The sequence below is a fragment of the Aedes aegypti genome, chromosome 2, assembly GCF_002204515.2.
Source record: "Aedes aegypti strain LVP_AGWG chromosome 2, AaegL5.0 Primary Assembly, whole genome shotgun sequence".
NCBI lineage: Eukaryota > Metazoa > Arthropoda > Insecta > Diptera > Culicidae > Aedes > Aedes aegypti.
In genome coordinates, this window is record NC_035108.1 from 454,464,132 (window position 1) to 454,471,578 (window position 7,447).

The following is a 7,447-nucleotide window of genomic DNA, read 5'->3' on the forward strand; positions in this document are numbered from 1 at the left end:
AAATTCTTCTCAAAAAGGCACAAAACCTCTTTATCTTTTCAAAATAACATTACAAAATGGTAATAATAATAAAATATAAATCTATAGGCTCAGGCGGCATTTATCCATTGCGGAGCCAAAAATCTTGAAAAAAGGGCCATGACTCGAAAACTACTTGATGCCATCCTTAAATGAGTTTGTTGAAAATGTTTCCATCAAACCTGAAAAAAGAAAAAAAGAAAGAAGCAGAATCATACGTTATACGAAGCATCATTTAAAAATCTATAAAGTATTTTTAACGAGGGTAAGAATTTACTTCCCAGAATATCACGAACAGATTGAGGGAGCAAACGATGATATATTTTCAAATTTCTAAAGAAAGCAATTCTAGGTATAGTAAAACGCGTACAATGAAAAACAATATGGTCAATATCCTCATAAGCAACACCACAATCACACAAATTAGAATCATTGATATTGATACGATATAAATAACTATTACAAATATAATGATTGGATATAAGCCTCGACAATGTACAAATAAAATTTCCTCCAACAGCAAAATTTTTAAACCAACTAAATCGACTAACATTAGGTAAAATTGAATGACACCATCGTCCTTTATCACTAAAGTCCCATGAAAGCTGCCAATTATTTAAAGAATGTTGTTTTAAATCTGCAAAATATTCAGACGAAGAAATTTGTCTGTTGAACATACTGCCACAACGAACCCCTAATTTTGCTAAGGAATCAGCTTGCTCATTACCATAAATATTAGAATGAGCAGGAACCCAAATAAATTTAATAATGTAACCCTGAGAATTCAAATGACATAATTCTTTTTTCAGCAACAACATAATGTGATGAGTTTTAGAATTGAAATTAACGGAATTGAGTGCTTTCAAACAACTTAAACTGTCTGAACATATAATAAAAATATTTGGAGAACATTTTTTAATCAAAGAACAAGTAAAATACAAGGCAGTTAGTTCAGCTATGAAAACTGAGCAAGGAGATTGTAATTTGAAAAAATAAACAGAATAATAATTATAAACTCCAAAACCAGCAACATTTTGGATTAATGATCCATCAGAAAAGTAAAGTTGATGTGAATCTAACCCAAAATGTTGTTTCATACTTTTACATAAAAACAATACTAAACAAGTTTAAATATGTGGAGACGAACCAGCCTCCGGCTGAAAGTCTCGATAATAAAGATAATAATAATAAGTTTAAATAAACATTTTTACCGGTACACCCAACAGCAAACAGTCAGACTTTGCGAATGAATTGAAATTTTCACAGATATCATCTCACAGATATTATCTAGTCCATAAGATGCATTTGAAGTCACGTTTGGCCTTAAGTGTTCGGAATATGAGTCAAAACGGTATGTGATTTTGTGTTTCTGTGCCACTTCAATGTTTGCATTAATCCTCAAATAACTTTAGTATTTAAGACTTCTTCAATGTTGTACCGTTTTGACTCATATTCCAAACACTTAAGGCCAACAGTAACTTCAAATGCATCTGATAGGTATAAATTAGATGGCATTTGTGAAAATTGTAATTTCTCCGCTAAGTCTAACCGTTAGCTGTGGGGTGTGCTGATAAAATCTTTTGTTTAATACCGTTTTTATGTAAAAGTTTGAAACAACATTTTGATTCAAATGCCAAACACTGTACCCAAGTAACAATTCCACAGCAATTTGGCATTCGTGTGGATTTATTAAGGTTTTATGACAGTAACGTGAATGCTAGGATAGCTAGAAGCGACATTTAACGTTGCTAGAAATTTATATTTTGTGAGTCAGCTCTTAGTTGTTTTCAAAACCTTTTAGAGACAAACTATAAAGTTAATATTTTGTGGCTACAAAACCAGCTTTATTGCAGCATATAATATCTCATTTAAATTGCTAGTGGTGGCTGAATGACACTTATTTGTGACGGCTATGATTAAAGACTGATATAATACACCTTGCTGTCATAAAAGCTGCTTTTAAACTGATTGACTTGCACTTGATTATTGATAACTTACCTTGTTTATATCTTTGAAATCAGTATTTGGGCTCTTCAGATGTATTGCGAATGCATTTCGATGCATTGCAAACACTTATTCCTGATGGAAAAACGACAAACTTATGTCCGTTTCATTGTTTTTGCGAATATTATTCATAATAATATTCCCAAACTGTCAAACTTTGTTGAATGCTGCTTAGTTACCATAAAAAGCGAAACAAAGCTAAATCATCTTCAATCAGCATTTATAAAGATAATTTAATATCCACAAATGCCGAATGCTAACTATGTGAATTTATGATGATTAAACAGCATTTGTCGATCGCAGTCTATTAATTATGGTTCCGCCATATTAATTTCACTCCAATTGCCACAATTTCATTTTTTCTTTTCACATTATCTCCATGAATTCGCTCATAAGATGCTATGGTGTGATGATTAAACTGACTGAATATAATTTAAAGCAAAATAACTGCCCAATCAAACCAAAAAAAGTTGAATCCTTCACCTGGCGATCTATTTTAGCAATTGCTAAATTAGTAGATATAGGGGGAGATCCCCCAGTGCCGGACAGCACCCAATACCGGACAAAGTCAAAAAATTGAGAAATCATGGTCTAATCAAGATGGTGTATTAGTAGAAAAGGAAGCTATTATGGAGACTAATGTTTGCGTAGAATAACACATCCTTGAAATATGCATGCCTTTTTTAAAAAGGACAAAAGTTTGAAAATTAATAAAAAATTGACGTATCGCCTTAGTTTTGAGCCTATTTAGTAATTATTTCGAATATGAAAAAATATTTTAGATCACTCAAGCGTGTTCGAACATAATCCATATTTGATAGTATAAATGTATTTTGTACCATAATTGAACTAAATATGGACAAATTAAATTTTGGTTGAGCAACTCCTATCCCCCAGTTTCGGACAGCTTGATTTGTTACATGATATCTTTGTAATTATTGCACCAGTGTCTCAAAATACATTTATTTTTCATGGATTCCGTTGATCATGGTAACAAACATCCAATAAAATTAAGAAGAATGAACATTCAGAACAGCATCGTAAAATCTGTTATTTTTCATCATATATGAGAGAGGTTTTTGATGGACATCTTGCAAACTAAGAAAAACTCAAATTGTTCTTGTAAATGTTGAAAATGCATTGACTTGCCAATTATATACTATTCATATAGTAAACACATTCAATGATGTTCAAATTCACATAATTCGAGGCATTTCCAGAATGTGTCCGGTATTGGGTGCCACCTTTCAAGATCGATCAATTTGATACTAAAATACATCATCAAAATGCAATGTCAAAATTAATATTTATTTCTTCAAATTTATTTTTGTACACTATAAAAATGATAATATTTATCATTAATGGGTAATACGAGCACATGAAACCAATATTTTTCGAATTATAAATTTAGTGGCTTAAGTGTCCGGTACTGGGGGATCTCCCCCTATGCCACTTTCAGAGGGGGCACAGGCAAATTTTCTTCTCTCTCATCACATTTCACAGTAAATCTCACTCGGCACTAAAGATTTGAGCACTATATCAAAAAAAAAAACATCAAATAAAAAGCACTACGAAATAAAATATCACAGACGTTTTCATTCTTATTTTGTTTTGTTTACGTTGTAAGAACAACGTTATGATAATAGTTATTTATGCAACAAGATGCAAAATGATGATTTTTTCAGCACGAGTTGTACATTTATCCAACGAGGCTTGCCGAGTTAGATAAATACAACGAGTGCTGAAAAAATCGAGTTTTGCATCGAGTTGCAAACAACGTTTTTTGCTATTACGAAAAATACCGTTCTATTGAATTATTTTTAACAGCACAATCCTATTTCAAGAGTATCCACATGGCCTTCCATGCGACGCATAGACTCCATAGTTTTCAATCAGGTAGGCTGTGACACAGCAGCCTGATCTTAATTATGACAGTCACAAATTTTCACGCTTCAATCGAGAATCTATTGATCGGATTTCGACGAGGGACCAGACAAGACGCTGCACACAATTTTGACTTTTAAAAGTTATTTCTCATGTACCAAATTGCCTGCAAGAACCGTGAAGAAGCTTGAAGTTAGGTTCCGGATATTTTGGGATTTACCCTACATCAACCTTTACAAACACTGGGTGACCAGCTCCTAGATCAGAATGGCTCTCGATCTCCCTTTACTCGGATACCAATCGCCCAATGGTTGCAGAAGCAGTAGTATGCATGACCATGGTCAAAAACTTGAGATACAGGCGTATAAAGAGACGATAAATATTCGAGCCGTTAGTGGTATATGATGAGTATGGAGAGACGCAGATTTGGTGACTCTCAAAACAGAACTGAAAAGTGCTACTTTTCAGCACCGAAATGAGTGCTGAAAAGTAGCACTTTTCAGCATTGTTTTTGTTGTCAGGAAAAGTAGGCCATTATGTTGTGCATTACCTTGATATAAAGTAGGCTTATTTGCAACGTAATAGCAAAAAATCATTTTTGCAATTCGATTGCGTATCGGCTTTCTTTTTATCAAAAAATGACCTACATAACAGCCTACTTTTCCTACCGATACAAACAAGTGTTACTTTTCGGCACTGATAACAGTATCGAAAAGTAGCACTTTTCAGTTCTGTTTTGGAAGTTACCGAATCGGCGTCGGATCACCTCCATACGTCATTTATTGAAATGCTGTGATTTTCTCAAACCATTTCTGATTCTAGGATCCGAATCCAATTCAATTCGGTTCGTCAAATGGGTGTAGAATCAGAACTTAAGTTGATTCTTCATCCATTTGACGAACCGAATTAAACCGATCCCTAGAATCAGAAGCAGGTTGACCGTGGGGATTCTGAGTCTTGCGGAAGTAGAGGATTTATGAGTTCACTATATAAAAGGACGGGAGCGTTATTTGGCGGTTCTTGTAGTCTTGGCAATTCAGCATACATACAATATGGTTAAAAATTCTAAGCGGGGCGTCCTTACCTGGTCTGTCTTTAAAAGTAGAATCAGCAATGAAAGTGTGAAAATTTGTGACAGTCATTCCACAGCCTACCTGATTGAGAAACACTGAGTTGCTACAACGCATGGATGGCCATGTGGATATTCTTGAAACCTTCTTCCTACTTTACCGGCATTTTTCGTTATTGCAAAAAATGTTGTATGCAACTCGTTGCAAAACTCGATTTGTTCAGCACTCGTCGTATTTATCCAACTCGGCGAGCCTCGTTGGATAAATGTTCGACTCGTGCTGAAAAAATCATCATTTTGCAACTTGTTGCATAAATAACTATTTCAAGATGAAGCGACATTCATCTAGAACAGGTGGCCTCAAAATTGCTACCATTAATGCTATTTTGATTTATTTGTGTGACATAAATATGCACTTCATAGCTTCTTTCAGAGTGGGCCAACTAGTCACGTTCTAATCTACAAGAGGTTTTGGGGGATGCGATGAAGGCAACAGTGCCTTGACCGTGGTTTTATGAGCGATTATTTATAGCACCCTGGAAGTAATTCGTAAAACTAAAATTGTTACTTGGGTGTTCATTCTGTCTAATATTTCGAACACTTTGATTCCAATTCCGAACAAACATATATTGATCCAGTTGATACTCGATGTCTGTAGCGGGTTGGTTGGAATCCATGCAATATAAACAAAGGTACATATAGCACAAAACCATTGAGTACAGTACATGGACAGAGACTCACCTGTTCAATGAGTAGATGTTAAATATTACGTTGTCGATCGATCCATTCCCGTTGTAATCGACGACAAAATGTTGTTAAGTTGTCATGAAATTCGAAGATCGAGTAAAATTCGTAGAACCGCGTGGACATGAAAGGTATCGGGTCATGCTAGCCATAATTTGATGATCGGCTACCGAGGTGCAAAAAGTTTCTTGAGCAAAGATTCCGTTCGGGAACATAAATGCCAATTTGGCCTATTATTTCGGGGCTGTCAATTGGGTCCTAAAATGTTTAATGAATTCTTGTTTTTATTTAATAATACGAAAGAGCATGTTATTGCAACTACTTTAACAAGTTTTCCAGCTCAAATAACGGCTATAACATTTTTAAACTTCAATTTTAAAAATGATTCCAAATATGAACCTTGACACTTGTGATCTTGTTTGACATTCACTTTTTCGACAAAAATTCCACAGGGCATATAGTTTGAACACTGGGGTTGTTCCTATCTGACATTTCGGAAGGGACACGGAAAACATAATACACCCAACATTTGAGTTTAAACCAAAAGGTGTGACAAAATCTCAAAAATCATAAAAAAAATGTTTTTTGTACTTAAACCAATGAAAATCAATTAAAAATTGAGTAAACATGTGTTTCTGCCCTCAACTTAAGCGTTTAGTACTAAAATTGAGACAGGGCTTTAGGACCCTATTTCTCCGGTAAATAGTTCAGCTACAAAAACCGCCTGTGCGGTTGTACGCCTATGTTTGAGGGTTTCTATACCCAATAATTGGCAACGTTCTTCGTAGGGAGGAAGGATTGATGCATCGTTCCATGGTAGATACCGAAGGGCAAAGTGAACAAGTTTTCTTTGGATGGCCTCAATCCTCGCTATCCAGGTTGCGTGATATGGACACCAAATGACTGATCCGAATTCTTAAATCAAATGTACAAGCGCACAGTATAACGCTTTGAGACACTTTTGCTTTCGTTTGCTTTAGCAATCATATCCGAGTAGTGTTGGTTAAACTTTAAGCGAGCATCCAGCAAGATTCCAAGATCACGCACATTGTTGACGCGTTGGAGACTCTGGCCGTTTATCTAATAATAATGCAAAATAGGGTTCTTACTGCGATGAAATTCGATTACATTGCATTTGTGAACACTCAGAGTTAGACAATTGTCTGAACACCACGTTTCGAAGTTGTGAATTAGGCTATGTAGCTATAAGCAGTCTCGGAAACAACGAACAATGATATACAAATTAAAATCATTTTCGTAAAATAAACGGCATTCTGGTGGGAGAATCAGTCCAACGTCTTTGATGAAAATCCTAAACAGCATCGGTCCTAAGTTGCTGCCCTGTGGGACGCCTGAAGGGTTGGTGAAGTAATGGGATTCAGCTGTATCAATTTTTACGCAAAGAAGTCGGTCAGTAAAATAAGAATTGAACCAGCGTATCATTGCTCCAGACACACCAAGCTTATTGAGCTTTGACAGTAGAATACCGCAGTCTACACGATCGAACACAGCTTTGATATCCGTGTAAACGACGTCGACTTGTGCACCAGTTTCCATAGTCCTTAAGCACATCAAAGTAAATGGTACATATTGATATACCTCTTGCAAGCAGAGAATAAGGCATCGTTGACAATAACTTCGAATATTTACGAGCAGGCACACAGAGACGTTATCCCTCGATAGTTTTCGACGTTTCGTTTGTCTCCTTTTTTGTGAACTTGAAACATG